The sequence below is a fragment of the Tamandua tetradactyla genome, chromosome 6 (assembly GCF_023851605.1).
Source record: "Tamandua tetradactyla isolate mTamTet1 chromosome 6, mTamTet1.pri, whole genome shotgun sequence".
Taxonomy (NCBI): domain Eukaryota; kingdom Metazoa; phylum Chordata; class Mammalia; order Pilosa; family Myrmecophagidae; genus Tamandua; species Tamandua tetradactyla.
In genome coordinates, this window is record NC_135332.1 from 124884709 (window position 1) to 124907274 (window position 22566).

At 40.9% G+C, this 22566-nt stretch overlaps 1 protein-coding gene across 3 annotated transcripts in view; it reads right to left on the minus strand.

The window, feature by feature from the left end:
* Nucleotides 1-22566, minus strand: part of PAG1 (phosphoprotein membrane anchor with glycosphingolipid microdomains 1) — a 156862-nt gene that overhangs the window by 95981 nt on the left and 38315 nt on the right. Inside the window, exons 1-2 of one of the 3 annotated variants that reach the window (XM_077167079.1) lie at nt 14553-17580; nt 6817-6885 (exon numbers count right to left, since the gene is read on the minus strand). The exons of 1 other annotated variant lie outside the window; for it this stretch is intronic. The gene's annotated coding sequence lies outside the window, so the exon portion shown is untranslated. Of the gene's footprint in view, nt 1-6816; nt 6886-14552; nt 17581-22566 lie in introns of those variants that run through there. One more of the 3 variants, XM_077167078.1, reaches the window with a different exon arrangement.

A 22566-nucleotide genomic window follows, 5' to 3' on the forward strand; every position in this document is an offset into this window, starting at 1 on the left:
GGTCTCTGTTCTCTTCCTTGCAGGTGAAGAATGACAATACAGTAACACTAAATTGTCAGACAGGGGAGGGAAATTTTAAAAGATAAAGCAGAAAAAAGTGATAGAGAATCTTTCCTGAGTCCTGGTGCTTAGGGAATCCCTCTCTGAGGAGGGAACCTTTACACTGAGATCTGAATGTCAAGAAAGAACCAAAGCCTCTATGCTTTCAATCTATAAATACTCTTTGTTGGGGGAAAAAAAACATGGCTGGCAAATTGGAGGGAAGCGATTGAGAGCCCAGATTTATTCTTGTAATTCATATTAGAATATTTGTCAGTTTATATGAAGGGATGATAAAACAGAGCAATTCAAAATCAATCAACGGTAATTACAATTCAGTTACTATATAGTTCAGATAACAATGCTTCGGTTATCTACAAAAGCACCAACACTCATCCCCTAGCCATCCATTTGCCTTCAATTCTGGGTTGCTATGTGCAGCCAATTTCACACTCTCATAAAGTCAGGAGGCAAATGTGTATGCATAAAAGGTAAACAGGAGTTCTTTTTTTAAGAGAGGCTCAAGAGCACACTATATTCCTTGCATTCAATTGCACTCGGTTCTACACCATATCATATAACCTGTTTGGCCTAATAATTGCCTAATAATACCTTTATTGTACATACACATTTTATATGCAATATATATATTCATCTATGGAATAAAAATAAATTCAAACTTTAACAGCATATTTTTGAGTTATGGGGCACTGGATAAATGTTCATGTTAGTGAAATGCTGAACCCTGATTTGGCTCTTTACCAGTTTCTATGTTTTCTGACTTGTGCCATCATGAAATATTTTTCATTTTTCACAGAATTCTCAATTTTTTTGGTTCTCCCCTTATATTAAGTTTTTGGAAAATTTTTCAGTTTCTACCCCTCCCCCCTTTGGAAAAACCACCATAAACAGAGTTAACTTTGTACTTTCATTTGTAATCCTCAGAATTGCATGATGCCACGATCAAACTCACCACTGGTGGTCTTAAGGCCATGCTCATAATCTAATTTAGAAATTATTAAGGGATTATGATTAGAAAATATTAAGGGATTATGAGAGCTTCCTAGTTAGCAAAGCGCAATGGCACACAGCAATTTTTGGTACTTATTTTACTACTAATTAAAGGGAGAAGGTGAAGAAGAGGAAGAAAATGAAAGGAAGAATATATATGTAATGGAATAAATTAACTCTCCCTTCTTCTACTCATGAATAACCATGGAGAGACTTGGAATCTAAAAATGAAGAACAAAAGCCCTGCTTGGAGCTGGGCCATCTCTCCCAGTGAGCTTGGGGAGAGATATTTATAGGCTGTGTGGGTTCTCATTCAATTAAGCATGCTCAGAGAGGACCACAAGACTCAGGTGCATCTTAGTACAGTAGTTATTGGTGAGGAGTTTGAGGAAGGCCTTTTTTCCCAAAGTGGCACATAAATAAGAGAAATATTATTTTCCATGTCAGCGTAATAGGAATAGAGAAGGCAGCCACAGCTCTCTCCGGTAGGAAAAGAAGCGGGAAATGGAGTATCTCCACTCGCCCTTGCCCATGAGACTGGCCTAGAGCTCTCCATGTTTAAACAGGAGAGGTCTTAATGAGCGCTTTCGGTAACTGCAAGACATAAAGAGCCATTGGTGGGGATGGAACTTTCTAAGAGATGGAATGAAAGCATCATTCCAAGGGACATAAAAAGGGGGCTTCATGAGAAAATAGGGGGATGCAGCTAGGGAGAGAAAATGAGGCCAGGAAGGAGGAAGGGTCCATGGGGGAAGGGGTGGGCACAGGTTCCTGACAAAGACCTAGATCTGTAAATGTCTTCCCTTTTGCTGCACATGATCTGGACAGAGCTCAAGCTCTAGCTTATTCACCTTAGGAATAAAACTTGGATTGTTTCTACCTTTTGGATATTGTGAACAACGCTGTTATGAATGTCCGTGTACAAGTGTCTGGTCCCTGAGATGCACTTTTTAATCACTATAAAAATCACTGAAGCTTGGGGAAGCATCTGTGATATATTTTCTTTAAATTAAAAAAATCTAATTTTCATGTGTTAAAAACTTTTAAAAGAAAGATTATATGTAGTATATACACATACACCAAGTAAAAGTAATCACTTTCAGAATTATATATGACTCACATAGCCTAGCAATGCAAACAGCTTTCATATATACTTTAACATACTAAAAAGTTCACAAAAGTATATTAAAGTGAATGGATCATCACAAGGTGAACAATTTGTGTAACTTCCACTTGGGTAAAAAAAAAATTAAAAAAACACTTTAAGCTCCCTGTGCAGTATTACAGGCACATCCCTTAGGCATGAGTAGAGAGATCTGTGATCAACAAGGGATTGCCACCGAAGCTTTGATTCTATCCAACCTGGCATTCTAATGACCAGTTATGCTTCTGACATAGTCCCGGCCCTGGCTTCACTAACACACATTTACGATCATTTGAAAAACAGCATAGAAAACCGAGGAGTGGAACTTAAACCAAATACTGAAATTTTCTTTTTACATCTGGAAGCCTGGCAAATGCACATCATTAACTTATGAGGTTACTCTCCAGCATGAGAATACTGACTCTTGAGTCTTATGAAAGCTCTTCTCATTGTCAAACACCACAGATTTACATGGCTGTACCTCCTGTCAGGCATTAACTTTGCTTTACGAATAAATAAAACTATGCTCTAGGGAAACAATGATTTAGGAAAAAAAAAAAATCAATGCACATCTAGCATGCAACAGACTCGAGCTTTAAAACTATTTATCCCTAAAGTACAATGCAATGCTAAGTATAAAACCACACTTTTTGCTTCCTAAATTAAGATAAGTGAAGGTGTATGCAATGGCAGGCACATGCTTACCTTCCATAAGCCCTCTGCATTATTAGGATTCCTCTTTTACTTTTAAAAGTAGTCAGCTGATATCTCAAAAAAGGAAAAAAGGAAGGGAAAGAAAAAAGTGGATGGATGAAGTAACCATCTTGACAATTTTGAGTATTGTCTGCACTACTCCTTCTTTTGGGTATGTGAAAATTTTCATCGCAAAATTTGAAAAGTATGTATCTTCGCTTCGAAAAAACACTACAAGGCTAATATCAACCAAGATGTTGATAATGTTCTCTCTGGGTAATAGTCTTATTTTGAAGTTTTATTTTTTTCCTTCGGATTTTTGTATCTTCCAAGTTCATGCAGTGAGAAAAAAAAAAAATATATATATATATATATATATACACACACACTTTTTTTTTTGCATGCTGTATGGTGGGGTTCACATTTCATTGTTTTTCCATGTAAGTATCCCATTATTGCAGCACTATTTGTTGAATTTTTGTTTGTTTTTGTATATACATATATACACACTTTTATAATTCAAAAAGCACACACACAATAATGTAGGGGAATATAGCAAAAAAAAAAAAAAATTAGACTGATTGCAAAGTATTTTGTTGACTATTGGCCTAGAGTTAAAGTTCACATCATAGTGCTTATTTATATTCAAGACCAACCCTTTCTTACTACTCATGGATGTTTTTCAGGGCACAAGCAGGTTGCTATTAAAATTGATCAAAAAAAAAACCTAATAGCATATGCTAGAATTATCCTCATTTTTGAGAGCCAAAGATCAAACACAAGACAAAAGCTAGCTACAGTAATCATTTCCTTAGCTCCAATCACCTTACAATCTATGCTTATTTTCACAGTGAAGACAGTTGTTAAAGTTTTGACATGCCCTGCGGTAACCTCTGATTATAAAGTCACTCTAGAAAGCCAGTGCTCTTGCTTTCCTATTCAGAATTGACTTGAATTAAAAATGAATCCCATTATTTTTCCCTAGCTCCTTAAAGATGTGGTTCATCATTAACTGTGTTAACTGTGGTCTCTCAAGAAACACACTCATTTGTGGATGTGGATTAGGAGTGGTCATGCTGCAATGATGGTAAACTGGCTCGCTGGATGGGATGGATTCGAACTGCTTATCTTTCTCATCACTAGAAAGAACAAGTCTGAAAAACTGAAACACACACCTAAGACAGGCACACGAGAAGCCTGAAAATAGGTTGGGATCATTTATATTTTGAATTCCAAATTAAACATAATAAAGGTAACTACTATTGGTACCAAAGTTTGTGAAGATATTGGCTGAATCTACTACCTAGGTGGAAATCATACATAATACAAGTTCCAAAAGAATCTAGCAGTGCTTATACCGAGAACAGCAGGAGAGGGAAAGGGGCCGTGAATCAGTTTGTGCTGGCTCTTGTTTAAAGCATTGATACTAAAAGTGAAATAGAACACAAAGCATTCTCGTTGAGAAAAAAAAAGTACAGCTTATGATTGATTACTTTCCACAAATACGACCTCTTTCCTTCTTAGTCACAGGGATACACTCTTACAGAAATGAGAGCACCACTGTGTGTTACTACATGCTAAGCATTTATTAGATGTCTTAGATATAAAAGTAAGATTTGACCCTTGTCTACAAGCTTAGTGTCTGTAGGGGAGTCAGTCATAAAGCGGATAATTACAATGCTGCGTAGTTAGTGGTAAAATCAAGGAGTTGTGGAACCCCAGCTATACCTGGGGGATCACGGAGGTCTTCCCAGAGAAGACAGAAATCAAGGTGGCTCTTGAAAGATGCACTAGAGTTTATCAAGAAAAAAGGGGCTAGGGCATTCTTAGAAGTGGGAACAGCATGTGCAAAGGCACGGGTGCCTAAAAGGGGAAAACACCCTGAGGAATTCGGTCCTAACGAAGCCGAGACTGCAAAGTCAGGGAAGACAGGGAGTGCAGGGTGGGATTGGGGGCGGGGGTGGGGGTGGGGCAGTGCGCGGGGCTCACTGTGAGGTCCGTACCAAGGTGCCCGGATTTATTCTCGAGTTAGGAGCGGAGCATGGAAGTCATTAGGCAGGAAGTCACATTATAAATTTGGGGGCAGGGTAGCTAAAGTGGAGAAGGTCTGTTGGAACTCGTTAACTCCAGCAACAGACCGCAGAATCGATGAGGCCAGGACTAAAGGGGAAGCAGAGGGGAGGAAAGTCGGAAGGATATTTATGTTAACATCTGGGACAACGGCAGTTAATAGTCACTGTTCTTGTCACTGTTATGTATTATCTTAACTCCAGAATCTGGTGTGGACGGAACGTGGAGGATAAGGCATCATCCGGATAAAGATTTCTGGCTTGACTTAGGGGGTGGACGGTAATGCTATTAATTGAAATATTGATTACTAAGGGATTACCAATTATAAGCAGAGAATGAGTATGCGGGGGTGTGTGGGGGGGGAGACATTCTCCCTGTATATATATTAATTGTGAGAGGGGCTGAGACGGGCAAGTAAGATAACTAAAGAGTTGGAGGCCAGAATTTGGCAGAGAGGAGCTGGAAAATTCAGATTAAATTTTAAAATGGCAGAATAGTAGCCTAACAGTAAAACTCAAGCGTTTAGGTATGTATAAAAAAGTAGCCACACAATAAAATGCTTTCCAGAAACTTAGAAGGACTGTTATTTCACTACAGAAATAACTGATACCTATTCTAAAATATATAGATTCTTGAGTTGAATCTAATTGCCTATGCCTGGAAAATGCACTATCTTTTCAGCCCACAAATAAAATGGGAATGGAAGTGCATACAAGAAAACAGTATTTAATCCCTGAATCAAGTTTTCAGTAAAATGTTAGGAGATAAGAGGAAAGGATTTTGGGAGTGTGGATAATCAAAGCTCTTAATGCACCAATTCTTTAGCTTGAGTTAACTAACAAAAGGCAGGCTGTTTTCCAGCTCCACAGTTATATTCAGAAAAACTTGGCCTCAAGGGGCCCTCAGAGGGGAACCAAAATGACTCTGAAGTACATCCCTGTTCTCCTAAAATGGAAGGGCTACCCTGGCAAGAGAAAGAATTTCTTAACAAGATGAAGGAAAGAATTAATTAAAAGGTAGTGCCCTATTTTACAAGATTCCTTCTGGGAAGAGATTGTGAAAATTCAGGCCAGATGTACTTCCTTTCCAGTCACGGGGGAGTTAGGAATGATGTATAATGGATAGGGGTGCTCGGGTCACAGCACTTGAGGCTTGTAAATCTTTGAAACGGGTGGACGTAACACTTCAAAGTCCAAGGATTCATTATAAAAATTGATAACCATGTAATGAACTAATTGCTAAAATAAAATATAGAATGTCTTTGTGTTAACTTGTCTTTCATTTAAGTTGGATGATTTTTCTGGACTTGGCTCTGCTCACAGATGTTTGAAGGTCATTAAGGAATTTTTGATATAGCTTTATTATCTGCACTAAATAGGATCACTAATGCCATTGAGAGTGATAACAGTAAAAGCAGCCTTACATATTCATTTTTTGTTGGTGGTGGTAAAATTGTGCTGGGGACTTTACATGCCTTATCCTATTAATCGCTTCATCAACCCCAGGAGGATATCCGCTATCGTCCCCATCCTACAGATGAGAAAAAAGACCAAGAGAGGGAGGGCATTTTGCTCAATTTCACACAGGCATAGCAAGGCACAGGCAGGGCTGTGGCTGTCACTGACCGGAGGGAAACACCACGTCACAGGCAGCATGTGCACTGGTTTCTCAGTCTCTATAGCATAAGTGCTAAATTCAAAATCAGACTAGCCAACAGCTTGAGATGTTCCAGCCTGGAAGCTGCGTGTCTGGAATCCTACAACTTGGACTCAGCAAGTAAAGTGATACTGGAACACAAAGTTAATCTAAATGGAAGCTTGAATGAGCGGTGATGCAGAATACACCAGAGAAATGAGTACCTTGAAATCACACTTTCCCGCCTCCAGAGCTGCGCTCTGTTGATGAAACAGGGGAGGACCTCGTGTTTTCTGGAAAGGAAACACAAGAGGAAACAATTTTAAAATTCTGAACTTGTGAACTGGATTAAAACTGGGGTAACTAAGAGGAAAACGATTATCTTTTCATTTCCTTGTTAAAGTTTTGGGCAATAATGAAAGCAACTGACAAATAATTGTTTAATTGACCTTTAGTACTTTAATGCCATATAAAAAAGAACATTAAAGTGCAAGGACAATAAGGATGCTTTGAATTTTAGGTAGGAAATTTATAGACACATTTTAAATCTTCAAATCCTTACATAAAAGGTTAAGCTAGACAAGAATGTGAAAACTTTTGTGTATTAAAATGTCATCTTGCAGAGGTGCCTAAAACTAAGATTTTTTTTTTATGTAACACAGCCTGCATTGGGGTGACTTCCTAACCTGTTAAAATTAAATCTCAAAAGCAACGCTAAAATTGTATAACTTCATACTCTCATACAATTAAAAAAGACCTTACTTCTACCAAAAAAAAAAAGAATGTTAAAAAGCAAATATTAAAAATTACTCTTAAAATAGCCAAAGACCAATATATTGTTTCAAACTTTATAGATGTATGTAAGAAAATTAAAACTACAGCAATCACATGTGCTCTGAATGATTAATAATTAAGTATGCCCACATTTGTTTTTACTCATTGCCCCATTCTATGTCTTCCTCACAGATGCTATTGAGGGAGGGATACGCTGGCACTGCAACCATGCACCTCTTTGCATTGCACCAGGTACCATGGATTAAAATAAAAACAATCAATCCAAACAGAAACCTATGCAGTTTATTCGTGTTAGTATGGTTTTTCTATTCGTGCTTAAAATAAAGCTATATCATCTATAAGATCACTTTCTCCAAGAGGAAAGTATGTCTCAAGTTTGAAAAGTGTAGGCTTAAATCTAAAATACGGCTTTCGCAGAGGTGTGGATCTAAGAAATACCTTAAAAATATGCTACGTGGAAGAAAAAAGCACTGAAAGAATGACTCAATAACCGACAGAATTTTCTTTAGAAAAGTATCCAGGGAAGTTAGCCAACATGATTTATTACTTGCAAAGTTTAAAGAAAAAAGAGGTCGCTATTTCTTAGAAATGAAGAGCAAAGCAATGCTAGTAAAAGACCAAAGGGAAAAAGTTGACAACAAACAAGGCGATGGGCACTTCTTGACTTCCCGCGTCAGCCTCACTAGAGGCTACAAGACAGCAGCTCTCACTCCCACCTCAGCCCCGAGGAGCTCCTGTCCACACTGGTCTCAAAGCCTCTCGGACATGGACATGAGCTCTAGCAGGAAGTCCAGTAGCAGGTGAGGGCGAGTTAGGCAGGAGGCAGGATGAGAGAAAAGGTCACGCTTGCCTAGAGCCCACTTTCACAAAGAAAGGCAAGGGGAACTCTCTCCTCTTCGCTTCGAGCTGGGAAATCCCCCGTCCTGCACAACTGCACGCTATAGCTCAGCAACACTGAGCTCCAGAATGTTTCCACACCACTGGGGACTCGTTATTTAAGAAACAGGGAAGATGCATTTCAGGCTCTGAACAGCTAAATCAGAACCAAGTTTTTGGGAATAGGACCTGTTCAAAAGTGGAGAGGTAACTATTTTTTGAGTTGCCTCTGATGGTGTTTAAAACACTATTCCATCTGTTTAATGGACACTTACTGATATCCTTCTGCACAACACACAGGGGTACAAAGGCAAAGAAGACAGGGCCCAATTTGCGAGATCAAGTTACCTATAAGTACCATACAGAGAGATACAAGGGCACTAGAAGTATGTACAGGTTATGAATACTACACAGAAAAGAGCATGTTTCTTTGGTCCTGGAGGGCCCCTTCCTTCATATTTCAATGGACTAAAAGCCTAACTCCAGCCAGTATTATCTCTCATCCCCCCACCCCTACCCCACACCACCCCCACACCACCCCTGGAGTGCTCCATGCTTCTACCACATTGTTTTTTGTTTGTTTGTTTGTTTTTTAAGGTCCAAACCGTTAATATAGAAATAAAAATCTGATAAAGCACTTATTTGAAGCTGAAAACTGTCTATAGCATGCTTTCACAGAAAGTTAGCATCTGGTAGGTGGGCCCTTCAACTTGTCCCAGCCTCTTGTGCACACACTGTTCTCAGCCTATCACACAGCTTCCCCAGTCATCTCCTTCCTTCATTTTGAGTCCAGTAAAGAAAGAAACTGTAATTACCACTGTAAAGAGTATGCTCTAAACCAGGGCTACTCAACCTCAGCATTACTGGCATTGGGGGCTGGATGATTCTTTGTTGCAGGGGGCTAGCATCCCTTCACACTGTTGTGACAACCCAAAATGTCTCCAGACTTTGCCAAAGGAGTCCTGAAAGGCAGTGACCCCCAGTAGAGAACCACTGTTCTAAAGCAAATGATGCCTTATCGAAGCACAATAATATTTATATCCTAACTTCCTTATTATACGGAAAGACAGCAGTGTGGATGGGAACATCAGAAAGGCCCTGATTGGGTGGAGAGAGAGAAGCAGGGGCATGTTTTGAGCCCCTGCTGCATTCTTAGCTGTGAGCAAGGTCAGTCCTACTTTACCTTATTTAACAATCACAATACACTCTGTGCAATGCCCCCTAATCAGAGCTTGCTGAAAATCTTGAGGCAACTACTTAGTGTATACTGACCATTAATCAAAAACCAAAACCAAAAATAAAAAGACAGATATTGTGAGAACTTACCATAGATATTTATATGCCTTCCTTCAGTTTCAATGGACTAAAAGCCTAACTCTTCATCCTTGAGAATAAGCAGCACTTTACTTTCTTATGGAAAACACCCCCATTTAGTGATGACTTAGGGTATTTCCTCCACCAATTCAAAGCCCTGTGGCCGTTTTCCTAATGATAGGCCCAAGTGGCTAAAATATACCCCTTGTTAAAAATCCCAGCAAACTGGTAGGCTTCTCCTGTGGAATTACTGTAAATGTTAATTGGTTTCAGTTCTTGGAAAGTGTCCGAAGTGGAAATAACAATGCCCAGTGCAATGTGGGGAGGTTAAATCCTGACTTAAGCTACTGACCTCTCTCAGAGAGCCTAAAGAGAGAAAGGATGGGGTGAATGTTAGAATTTGAGGTTAGACATTTTCCCAGTCGATCTTCAAAGGATGTGGGGAGCTTGACAACCTATATTAAATTCAGTACATGCAGGTCCAAAGGAATCCCCAAACAGGGATATCCCTTAGCCTTCTCTATTCAAAAAGGACCAGAAAAAAAAAGGACCAGAGTAGTTGTGTGTATATATATATATATATATATGTAATATGTATTTTTTTACATTTTTATATTTGCTTACATATTTTTTTTTCCTAACTGCCTTCTTCTGATTCCATTGGAACACATTCATATATTCCACTCTAACATATTTATTCAAATATTTTATTTAAGGAGAGTCTCCTAAAGCTGGCCAGCACTCCAGGTGAGGTTTTCAATACTGGCAAAACTAGACAAAACTCTTGAGTCTCATGGACCTTTCTAGTGGAGGTGGAAGAGACAAATCAGCCAACGAGTAAAATTGTGATACTTGCTGAAAAAAACACTGCCGCCAGTGCAGGGGTAGGGATCGCCCTTGGGGGAGGCATTATTTTAAGTACGGGAGGCAGAAAAGCCCTCACTGAGAAAATGTTAGTTAAGCAGCGATGTGGAGGTGGTGAGAGGCATTCATGCAGGGATCTCGGGGTCTGGCAAGATGCTGAGCAGTAGCAGGAGACTAAGTCAGAGAGGGTCCACCACCCTGGCCCATCCACATGACCTCCAGATGGCACCATTCAATGCAGACAGGTAAGGGAGAGCCACAAGAGGGTGCAGGAAGAAGTCCTTGTCCAAAGCATGATACAACAAAAAAAGGAAGCAAGGTTACCAGCTGAGAATGTGAATGGAGAAAGATATTGGAGCCTTGAGGAGGCAGCAGAGAGTATGAAGATGTCCTCCAAGAGAGAACTAGCACACTTAGTATCACATGAGGTCAAGATCATGCATTTAAAGAGAGACCAGTTAGCACAGTATTGTGTGCTCCTTCGGCCACATTTACCAGCCCAGGTGATACAGTATGGAGTAGGTAGAGAGTTTGGATACGCAGGTTTGGGGGGTTGCTGGGTGAGCATAATGATGAAAGAGAGAAAGCAGCAAAGAACTTGAGGGTCTATGAAAGGAGTGATTACAAAGGTAAATAATGGAATCTATGCTGGAGAGCTAGGAAAGGAGAACTGGTATGGGATGGGGGATAGGGGCAATGACAGACTGAAAATTAATAGGAATAATGGATTGTGAGTATCAGTGGAGTCCAGAAATGGGTGGATTTAAGATACCAGAGAAATGAAACAGCAAGTCAGGAGGTGCTGATCTGAAAGGGTGGATGCTTGCATGGGTGGGGGCGGGGGTGTGGTCCCCAGACCAGCAGCATCAGCAATACCCAGGACCTTGTTAAAACTTCAGGATAAGGGGCTCAACCCCAGACCTTCTGAATTAGAATCTGTGTTTTAACAAGGCCTTTAGATGATTCACGAGCATACTAAATTTGGGAAAGAACTGGCTTAAATGACTGTTATTCTGAACCATGCTGGTTCAATTTCTACTCAGCCAGAAGCCACAGACACCCTATAAAAAGCTCTTTTTTTGAATAGGTTCCTGAGATTAGGGACTTCACTAGGCTCTGCTTCTAATTACCCACTTTAAACAGTTCATTTTGGCTTTTTAGGTTTCTATCCAGCTGCCCTGTGCACTTGCCCTGCAGCTTTACAGTAGAGTTGGCTGCGCAGGCTTTAGATTCTGTGTTACCAAAGAATACTACCCCTCCCCAAGGGCCTGGCTCATGCTCCCACCTTGGCTGTGGGCAACTGGGGTCCCCTTCCTTCCTGAGCCCAAGCTCCAGGTGTTCCACTCCTGGCAGGGGCCAGCAATCACACTTTCGTTTGCCTGGGAGGGGACAACCAGATGCTTGGTGCCCTCCGCTCAGTCTACAACTCCGTGTGCCCACAGAGATCTATTACAAGGCACAAATGCAAAACACATCGCACTGCCATCTGTGGCTTCTTCAAAGTTTAGCTTCCTGCTATACTAATTACTCAAGATTTTGTATCTTCTTTACTATCAGTAGACTGCCTTCACTCTTTACAGTTAATTTTCTAAAACAAGGAAAACAACAGCTGTGTAAAACATTACAGAATGAAAGATGAGGTTGAGCCTAATTAATGCAGGCTTTGCCTCAATAACAGCTTTATTCCTAATAAACAGAGAATGCCATTTGCTATTAACCCAGACATAAGCTCCTGTACAAATATTCACACATGAAATAATATAAAAATACCAAATTCAGTCTTCTCTCTCAAGACTCAAGTGAATTTAGATGCAACCACGTGAATATTTTTTATTATGATTGATAAGAATTACCAAATATAGGTAGGTCCTTACTCTTTGCAGACACTGTGTGTGCTTATATATCTATCCCATATATCCTCATCTCATGTAAGCCTCACAAGAATTGCACGGCCTCTGTACTATTATTACCTCATTTCCACTGATGGGGAAACTGAGGCTTAGAGAGGTCAAATAACACAGCCAATAAATGGTAGAGGCAAGTTTCAAACCCATGTGTATCTGACTGCAAAGTAGTGCCTCACTCTCTAGCACCATTTTAGGAGTGTAGGCATATTGAATACTCTCTGCCCCTTTACATTCCCCAAGCATACACAGAGTCACAACTAAACATTATATGTGCCTTCCTGAATCAAGAAGTTGTAAACCGATAGTCTTTAATACCATTATTAGTAAACATTTGATAGATAGACCCTTGGTTGGATGTGGCCATTTTCCAAATCAATGAACTAAGCCAACCTGGCATTCTTCTGCCAAACTGAGTTATAGTTATAAGAAACTGGCTGATCATCATGGGTACCTGTATATAATCTCCAGTGGGTAGGTGGCCTGGCTTCTAGGAAAAGAACCTGTTCTGCTGTCAGGAAAAAATGTTGGCAATGGACACTCATGTGGTTCCCTCCTCTAAAACAGCCAGTTTTCATGTCAGTTCAGCAAATGCAAGTGTGTTTAGAAGAAAGAGAATCAATACAAAAATTCAGGAAATTCCAGTGTGAGTTAATAACCATGAGACTTCGCACACACAATTTTTCTTCTCTGCATCATTTAACTGTATATGATTCAGAGACAGCAATGTCCAGCCTTATCTGCTCTGCTTTCCAAGGATGGTATGAGAATGACTTCATGGGCATAAGGCCATCGGTTGGGAAGAGCTGGGTTCAGGAACCTGTGTACACATGCTCAGGGCTGAGCCATACAAACTCAGATCCAGGCACTTGTACATGACAGGGTGAGGCATATAGGGCTGATAAAGCATTTCTTCTGACATGGGTGAGGCCAAAATAAACCTAACCACAACAAAAAAAATAGCTTCAGAAACTAACCTGCCCATTCCCCAATTCCTATTTGTAAAACAGAAAAGAAACCTCTTGTGTTTCAATAAACATTTTAGGGCAACCTTTTCAGTTTCTCAGATCTTAAAAAGAACAAAATCTGCAAGAAAATAAATACCCTAAAGCACATGCTGAGCACCCGTCCTTCTCATTTTGATGTGCTCAGTATGTGGACGAACATTTATCACTCAGTATTTATTACTGCCTCAATATTTATTACTGTCACTATGCATATTTCCTTACCTATCTTAGGTTGTCAAGTTTTATAAGGCAGGGGCCAAATCTATTTAGCTGTTTTTTGTAGAGCATGTGAAACTGTTATGCATAATTAGGCACTTAAAGGATTTTTCATGAAGATGATTATGAAAAATGAGAACAGCTAATACTATGGTAGGCATGTTTCAAAAATCTCCCTGTCTTCGCTGAAATGTGAGATGAGCACACTTCGGTAGAACTGCAGAGTTGATGGACACCTGGGCTTAGAGAGCATGCAGAGCTTGCTAACTGAAGTGAGGTTTGAGCATCAGTAGTATCAGCATCACTTGGATGCTTATTAGAGATGCAAACCTCAGGTCCCTACCTCAGACCTCCTGAATCAGAATCTGCAGTTCAGCAGATTGCTTAAGTCATTTGTATGCACTTTCAAGTGTGGGCAGCACAGATTCAGAGACCATCCAGTTCATCTGCTTCATTTTACAGAGGAGGAAACATGAGACTCAGAAACGGACTTTTAAGCAGTTACATATCCTAATCTGGGACTCAGACCTCTAGCATCAATGTTCTGCAGCTTCTTGTTCTCCGAGGATTACACCTCCTCAGTATTATTCTATGGGTCTGCAGTAATACTTAAACAATAATCAATAGCTTTTCAAGAACATCAGTTGTTCATATTTGCCATGAAAGTCTTCATTCTCTTAATGTTTTGAATACACTTACAAAATGCTGGGAACAAAAATCTAGAAAACCATTTACAGTAGCGGGCTTGCTTGGTACATGCTGCCAGAAATGAGAGAACACACTGGGGCAGTGTGCAGAACTGGGCACCAAGCTGTTTGGTCAAGATCAGTGTTCTAGTTTGCTAGCTGCCGGAATGCAATATACCAGAAACAGAATGGATTTTTAAACAGTGAAATTTGCTGGTTTATAGTTCTAGGCTGTGAAAATTTCTATAGTCTAAAGAAGGCTATAAATGTCCACATTAAGGCACCAGCAAGAAGTTACCTTCACTCCAGGAAGGCCGATGAAGTTCAGGGTTTCTCTCTCAACTGGAAAGGCACGCTGTGAACACGACGACATCTATTAGCTTTCTCTCAGGCTTCTTGTTTCATGAAGCTCCTCCAGAGGTGTTTTCCTTCTTCATCTCCAAAAGTCTCTGGTTGTGTGGGCTCTCTGTGACTTTGTCTTCTCTTGTGGCTCTCCCCTCATTCTCCAAAACACTTCCTCTCTTGAAGGATTCCAGTAAACTAATCAAGATCCACCTGGGATGGGTGGAGCCACATCTCTGTGGAAATAATCAAGTTTCCAAACTACAATGCTGAACACGGTTTAAGAGAAATGGCTGCCTCCATAAGATTGGAATCGGATTACACATGGCTTTTCTAGGGTACATGCATCCTTTCAAACCGGCACAATTGGTATCCCTGTATTTTTGCATATTTCTGATCCAGGGAAAAGCCTAGGCTGCATTTCACCACTGATCTTTATTTCTTTCCCTACTTCATTAAATGTTCCTATGTCTTGTCTTATACATAATTCTGCCTTGGAGTTCTTGTATCCATCCAAACAAATGTAAGGATGTATTCCAAAAGAAAAAAAAATCTAAACCATTTAAAAACTCTTAATTCTCACTGTTGATACTTGGTTTGAATCTTTTGCATCACTGCATCTTTTAAACCAGTTCCCTCCCTACCTTCCCCATCCAGCCATGTATCATACTTCCAGTAACAGATTAGAGGCTATTACTTTCTCATTGGGGAAATTTTATTATGGGCTTTGACCCCCTACACTTCAGCCATGGAAAGTAGCTAATAAGGACTATTCAATAATATTCAAGTTCCATCACTGCTGGACCACTAATATTTTCCAAAAGAGTGAAAGGGGCTGATATACACTTTAATTTCAGTCTGCACAGAAGAGAGCTGATCTGATTCACATTGGACTGACTGGAATCCTCCCAACAAATGGTGATTTTTCTAGGAAAAAAATCTTAATTTCCCCAGTTTTATAAAAAGATTGATTCTGCTTTCATCCACAACTTTTAAGTTTTTTTCCTACAAACTTAGAAATCAGAAAGGAACTTGTTGGATATAAAAGAAAAGCACTGTATTGAAGAAGTCATGTTTTAAAAATACAAAAGTTTAAAGTAATAAAAAACTCAGGGTACCATTGGTGTAAAGTCTTGTAAAGAAGGAGAAAATTCTGCTCATTCAAAAGTGCTGTGTACCCTAGAAAAGCCATGTCCTTTAATCCTGGTTCAATACTGTAGGGTGGAAACCTTTGTTTAGACTGTTTCCCTGGAGACAGACCCACTCAATTGTGGGTGTGATCTTTTGGTTAGATTACTTCTATGGTGATGTGGCACACCCAACTGTGGGTATGGCCTTTTGATTAGATGGAGATGTAACTCCACCCATTCAAGGTGAGTCCTTGATTAGTTTACTAGAGCCCTTTAAAAGGGAAGAGATTTTGGATAAAACACAGCTGCTTTAGAGCTGAATGAGACATAGACATTTAGAGATGTTTGCAGTGCTGATAGAGGAGCAGACGCCTAGACAAGGATGTCTGAAGATGCAGAGCCCCACAGATGTCACCATCTACTTTCCCATGAGATGCTAAGTAAGCCAAAACCTAGAGTTTTACCCTGGAAGAGCCAAGCAAAGGCCCATAGATGCTTAGAAAGGAAACCACTGGAAGCAGAAGCTGGAAGCAAAGGAATTGGGAACAAGAACCAGCAGACGTCAGCCACATGCTATCCCATGTGGCTCCCTTGAGTCAAGGTATCTTTCTCTGGTTGCCTTAGTTTGGACACTTTTATGGCCTTAAAACTGTATACTTGTAATTCAATAAATTCCCTTTTGAAAAGCTGTTCCATTTGTGGTATAATCCATTCTGGCAGCCTTTAGCAAACCATTTAGATTAACTGGAGACAAGGACACACTGACCCATGCTGTGGGTAACATCTCCTAAATAAACCCTGAACAGACCACCATATCAGAGAGAGAGAGAAGGAGACAGACTTGCTTTGAAAGCATTCACTCTCCCTCAAGACAAAATCCATCATAAAGGCACATCATCCCTTCATTTGGGGGAAAGTATAAAGAAAAGATTCTGTTGAACTGTACAACCCAAGATGTATAGCGGGAATTGGTTGAAATATCAGGTTTTAAGAAAATTTACTAAGTCTTTGGCATTGCATTGTTATATTAAGCATTCAGAACAGAGACTAGCATATGGAAAGCAGAATATAAAATCTGCACGTGCTGGGCTCACTTTCCCAAATCCCCATAAAGCAGTAGCTGAATGCAGCTTTTTCACTGTTGTCCCTGTATAAGATGAAACATGTGCTCACTATTAGCCACAGTCCCTACCCACTACTGTCTCCCAGATATTGCAGCTAAGTGCCAGCTTCCTTTTATCACTGAGTGGCAGCATGTTTTCCTTAAAGAGGAGTAAGAGTAAAGTGATGTATTTTTACCACTGCCATCAAATCGCTGACCTCCTGAAAGGACTTTGAGTTCCTCTAGTTCACGTCAATCATTTATGGGACCTGCCTTCCCGTGGTGGACATTTCAGTTTGTGACTCTTGCCTTGCATGATACTGTAGCTCTAACCACTCACCCAATCTCAACATATACACCTCAGCATGGGACTAATGTGAGGTCTGCAGTGGGGGTCCTGCTGGTGGGAAAGGAGATCAAGGTAAAAAAGGACAAAAGAGGAATACCTATACCTCTCTCACATGGCTCTCCTGTCCCTACAGAACCTGTAAACAAAAATGCAGTAAGTGGTCAGGGAGACTAGAAAAGATAAAGGAAAAATTTGCTTCATTTCTTTCTAGTACTTCTGGAACTCCCTTCTCCAGCTTTCCCTTCCAGTGGGGAAGCCAGGTCTACAAAGCAGGATCAGGAGTGAGGAAAAAGAGGCAGGAAAGAGAATCATTCCCACTACACACTTCCCAACTCCCTAACCCCACTCTTCATAATCTCCCACTTCAGGGATGAAGTCAATTGTTGAAAGAATGGGAAAGAGAGAAGGTAAAGAACAAGGGGTAAAAAAAAAAAGAACAAGGGGCAGGCAAACCTCTTCACACCACCCTTACCCGTGGTCCCAAATGCCTCTAACTTCTGCTCATTCCCATCCCATTTCTCAGTCCCAAACCAACCCTTGGCCACATGAAAACCTCTTCCCACAATCCACTCTGCTTCTTTTCCACCCCTAAATCCAAAGGAGCTGCATGAAAGATTGGAAGCACAGCTCCCTGAATAAACAGGACTCTCATCTTACTCAATTTTAGTATTACTGTGCCTACTGCATTGAAAAGATCACAGGAATCAAGCCAAGTGAATGGAATTGGATCAGTGAAAGCCCTTGGAAGCCAGTTCTGCACTATAAAGTATTTTTCCTTAAAGAACCCTTGATATAAATGTACTGAACAAACCTCCTGACAGGCAGAGGTAGGAAAAATATAGTTTATTCTTGCAATGCCAGTTACTGGGTTCAAACTACTCAGTTGCACTTTGTTTTTCATGTGTATTGAGATAAGGTGGCTTATACTTTTAATCTGTTTAATAAAACCAATGCAAAAATATTTAAATCTATTATAAAGAAACTTCAAAACAAATATTTTTAAAAGAACTGAGGTCAATCCATGTCATTTGAAGGCTTTTCTTCCGCAGCCCTTACAAAAATGTGGATAAAAAGTTAAGATTTTTTTTCTACCAGGGCCAAAGCTCTTCCTGGTAACACTTTATAAGTCACAAATGGGTGCATCTTGGAAATAAGCAGATGCCTAGGTTTGGTGTACAGAATGACTCTGAAAATCAAAGGTTGGGAATAAGTTCTCTAGAGAGACGTCTGAAAGCACTTCTGCTTTGACAAGTGTCCCAAAGACATATGCTTTCCCTCATCCTTCCTTATTTTCTCTAAAATACTTCCCAAGCTCCTGACTCCTTACAGTAAAAGACAGGCTGTTTCAGTTGACTTCGTAGGTAAAGAATATAAGAAAGTAATTGACAAAGAGGAAAAATAAATTTTACAGTGCAGAGATGTTGCTATCTATGAAAGGAAACACTGACTTTTCAGTGCAGGAGACAGCAAGGTCTCTATGCCCTTTGAGTCTTCCCCTCCTGTATCAGCAAACACAGATACTGGGCTTATAACACATCAGGCACTGTTCAATGCATATTTCATATAACAACCCTATGAGGTAAGCACTATTATTATACCTATTACAGATGAGGAGGCTGTCATACAGGGAGGTTAATTATTTGTCCAAGGTTACACAGCTAGTAAGCTGGTGGGGGCAGAAAATGAATACAGGTGTTCTGGTCTTCAGAGTTCTAGCTCTTATACTCTCAACATTTACTTTATTTCACACTTTTTCACACATTTCTCCATGATCTTCCTTCTCTCTTACAAATGCTGAAATCCTGCCCACAGCAGCATCACAAACTAAGAAGTCACTGACCCCGTGAACTGGTAAAACGTGCCATGTCTCACTCCTAAACCTCTTGGAATGCACATGGATTGCCAGCAGGAGGTAGGGCAGGAAGAGTCTACAAATGAATCCCAAGTAGCCTTTCCATTACTTCATTTTCCCTCCCATCTTCCATCAGCTAAATGCCATTAAGAATGGAAGCCAACAAGTAGCCACTTCCATACTAGTCATAGGCTTGGCCAGGAAGGTCCTCGTATTTGTGGACTTTTCAGTCATCCTTCAATCCCAACATGATGCCTGCAGACAATGCAGTCTCTGGGCCTTCTACCTCTTGATCAGGAAAACACACGCGTGCGCGTGCGCACACGCACCAAACCCACATTTCTAATGTTAACATAGTTAATATATTATCCTCAGACACAATATTAAATTACCTAGGAATCCAATACTGAACATAATCAGTTCATATCTGAATGTCTACTCTGCAAAGTTCTACAAAGTATAGCAATATGAATAACATTTATCCTTTCTTCATGGTAAATTCCCCTTCTGTGAAATTTTTACTTCCATTTCCTATTAGGTTAACTATTTCACATGGAGTCTAAGAGAATCAAGAGAGACACTCAGAGTTGGGCCTTAGCAGAGAAACAAGGGACTATGAGGTGTAAAATTGCAAACATCTTGAATGCTTCATTAGGAAACTGGGTACAAAAGAAATATCTCCTCTTAATATGCATATTATGTGTCATGTTACTACATCAATTTATGAGCACATCACTGAAAGAGCCACTGAAGTCTGTAGCAAAGTATGTTAAAGTAGCTGTAATGGTGAAACTGCAGAATACTCATTATCTGTATTAGTTAGGGTTCTCTAGAGAAACAGAACCAACAGGGAACACTTGCAAATATAAAATTTATGAAAGTGTCTCATGTGACCGTAGGAACGCAGAGTCCAAAATCCACAGGGCAGGCTGCGAAGCCGATGACTCCAATGGATGGCCTGGATGAACTCCACAGGAGAGGCTCACCAGCCAAAGCAGGAATGGAATCTGTCTCCTCTGAGTCCTCCTTAAAAGGCTTCGCATGATTGGATTTAGCATCACTAATTGCAGAAGACACTCCCCTTTGGCTGATTACAAATGGAATCAGCTGTAGATGTAGCTGATGTGATCATGACCTAATCCTATGAAATGTCCTCATTGCAACAGACAGGCCAGCGCTTGCCCAATCAGATGAACAGGTACCACAACTTGGCCAAGTTGACACCTGTCCCTAACCATGACAGTCTACCCCTTGTCAACTTGGCGCGCACACACACACACACACACACACACACACACACACACACACACATATATATATATATCACCTTAGACCATACTTAATTTCCAAATGAAAACAAATAAGCACACATTTTTTCTTTTACCTGACAATACTCAACTGTCCTGCATATAACTGGAAACACATTAAATCTCTCCAGAATAGCGTGCAAATCCTTGGGCAACATTCATTCTTAAACTTGATATCTTACAACTTAAATAGTATAACACAAACAAAACAGCATTACAATCCTCGTTTCTGTAACTGATCACGTGGTCGAAGTTCATATTTATCACTACCTTCTTCCACTACCCATTCCATGTTCCCTTTCCCCTCAGCAAGCACTTCAGCTGGCTGTGGTTCTTTGCCTGGTGGGGTGACCCAAACCTTCATTCCTCAAGTCTCACAGCCATTAGTGGTCCTGCCTGGATTGTGTTGTTGCAGTTTTCCATTGATTTTAATCACAGGGCATGGTAGTACTAATAGACGCCCCAGGGGATCTCCTATATTCCAAGAAAACTCTTCTTTACCTACATTATGTAGTTGCAGTCCTACTTCCTTCTGATAGTCAGGGTCAATTACCCCAGACAATAATGTAATCCCCTTCTTGGTGTGTTGATCCAGAGGCATAAGTAGCCCAAAGTGGCCAGGTGGCAATCTTAACTTCCAGTTCAGTGGTATCACTGTTGTTTCTCCTGGAGAAAGCACACCCCGTTTTGGAACTAAAACCTGTAGACCAGCAGAACTCAGGGTAGCAGGGACAAGAAGCAAAAATTTTCCTAGTGGATCACTAGGAGTAATAGTGAGTGACACCACACCCATTTCCACCCCTTGGTTCCTGGACCCATGGATTCTGGCTATGGGAGAAACAGCACCATACAGCGGACGCTGATTCAGAGCATACACAGCTTCCTGGAGAACATTACCCCAGCCTTTCAAGTTTTTGCCACCTAGTTGGCACCGTAATTGAGTTTTCAAAAGGCCATTCCACCGTTCTATCAATCCAGCTGCTTCTGGATGATGGGGAACATGGTAAGACCAGAGAATTCCATGAGCATGTGCCCATTCCCGCACTTCATTTGCTGTGAAGTGTGTTCCTTGATCCGAAGCAATGCTATGTGGAATACCATGACGATGGATAAGGCATTCTGTAAGCCCACGGATAGTAGTTTTGGCAGAAGCATTGCGTGCAGGGAAAGCAAACCCATATCCAGAGTATGTGTCTATTCCAGTTAGAACAAATCGCTGCCCCTTCCATGAAGGGAGTGGTCCAATGTAATCAACCTGCCACCATGTAGCTGGCTGGTCACCTCGGGGAATGGTGCCATATCGGGGGTTGAGTGTGGGTCTCTACTGCTGGCAGATTGGGCACTCAGCAGTGACTGTAGCCAGGTCAGCCTTGGTGAGTGGAAGTCCATGTTGCTGAGCCCATGCATAACCTCCATCCCTACCACCATGACCACTTTGTTCATGAGCCCATTGGGCAATAACAGGAGTTGTTGGGGAAAGAGGCTGACTGGTATCCATAGAACGGGTCATCTTATTCACTTGATTATTAAAATCTTCCTCTGCTGAAGTCACCCTCTGGTGTGCATTCACATGGGACACAAATATCTTCATGTTTTTAGCCCACTCAGAAAGGTCTATCCACATACTTCTTCCCCAGACCTCTTTGTCACCAATTTTCCAATTATGGTCTTTCCAAGTCCCTGACCATCCAGCCAAACCATTAGCAACAGCCCATGAGTCAGTATACAAACGCACCTCTGGCCAGTTTTCCTTCCAAGCAAAATGAACAACCAGGTGCACTGCTCGAAGTTCTGCCCACTGGGAGGATTTCCCCTCACCACTGTCCTTCAAGGACACCCCAGAAAGGGGTTGTAATGCTGCAGCTGTCCACTTTCGGGTGCTACCTGCATATCGTGCTGAACCATCTGTAAACCAGGCCCAAGTTTTCTCTTCCTCAGTCAATTCACTGTAAGGAACTCCCCAAGAGGCCATAGCTCTGGTCTGGGAAAGAGAAGGTAATGTGGCAGCAGGAGTGGAAACCATGGGCATTTGTGCCACTTCTTCGTGTAACTTACTTGTGCCTTCAGGACCTGCTCTGGCTCTATCTCGTATATACCATTTCCACTTTACAATAGAGTGCTGCTGTGCATGCCCAACTTTATGGCTTGGTGGGTCAGACAACACCCAACTCATGATAGGCAACTCAGGTCTCATGGTAACTTGGTGGCCCATGGTTAAGCGTTCAGTCTC